This window comes from Canis lupus, chromosome 3 (genome assembly GCF_048164855.1).
Source record: "Canis lupus baileyi chromosome 3, mCanLup2.hap1, whole genome shotgun sequence".
NCBI classification, from domain to species: domain Eukaryota; kingdom Metazoa; phylum Chordata; class Mammalia; order Carnivora; family Canidae; genus Canis; species Canis lupus.
In genome coordinates, this window is record NC_132840.1 from 22123161 (window position 1) to 22124143 (window position 983).

The 983-nt window shown below is 43.5% G+C and overlaps 1 pseudogene; it reads right to left on the reverse strand.

Annotated features, from left to right (window-relative positions):
- Nucleotides 1-311: 311 nt before the first annotated feature.
- On the reverse strand, nucleotides 312-721 carry LOC140625754 (enhancer of rudimentary homolog pseudogene; annotated as a pseudogene).
- Between the last annotated feature and the right edge of the window lie 262 nt (nucleotides 722-983).

The window sequence follows — 983 nt, forward strand, 5'->3', positions numbered from 1 at the left end:
ACTTTATCTCAAAGACATAATGGCTAAGCTGTCACCACCCTCCCACCCGGACTGGAAGAAGAGCTGGTTGAGTGGATGCAGTAAAGCAGGTACGAACAATTTGAAGGGTTGGAACCAATATTAACTTCCAAAAGCAACTTCCATGTAAATATTTAAGTAAAAAAAAATAGGGAGGAAAGGGGCAATGAGGGTTTCATATGGAACAAGATCCTCACTGTTATCAAATACATTCAATCCTAGTCACACTGTGCCGAAATGGAAACAAGGTTCCTAGACATAAGACTCCCGTCATGCTATATGTACCTGTGTTCTCAACCCCTCCCCCCATGCTTCCAACTCAGCTCTCCCCTGGCCTGTTGGGCCTGCTGACGAAGGGGCACGTGGATCTTCTCTTGAACCCAGTCCTTGTTAATGAGGCTGATATGTCTGGGTATCAGCTCGGTGTGCACGGCTGAGGTCGGCCAGATAACCGATAAGATCAAACAACCGACTGATATCACATGTGATAGAGGGGATACCGGAGTCACATGTTCTTCATTCATATCACAAACGCCTTTCATGAGTTCATTCACAGACTCCTAGTCAGCCTAAGTTCTGCCTCTGGCCTCTTGGTAGGCTGTACCCGCAAATTATGTGAGATGTCGCACCAGACTCTCTCACTGCAGCCCATGCCACCCCAGCACACGAGTTTAGCCCCAGCACTGCCTGCCGCTTCGGGCATTTTTATCCTCTGCCCTCAGGTACACACACATTTAGGGTTGTTGCATTTTCTTGATGAATTGACCTTCATCATCACATATTATCATTCCTCTTTATCTTTAATAATTTTCCTTGTTCTGAAACTATTTTATCTGATATTAATATAGCCACTCTAGCTAGCTTTCCTTCCTAGTATGAACAGCTTTATTGAAATTCATAAAATTCATTTAAACTATACGATTCAGTGTTGTTGTTGTTGTTGTTGTTGTTGTTTTAGTATATTC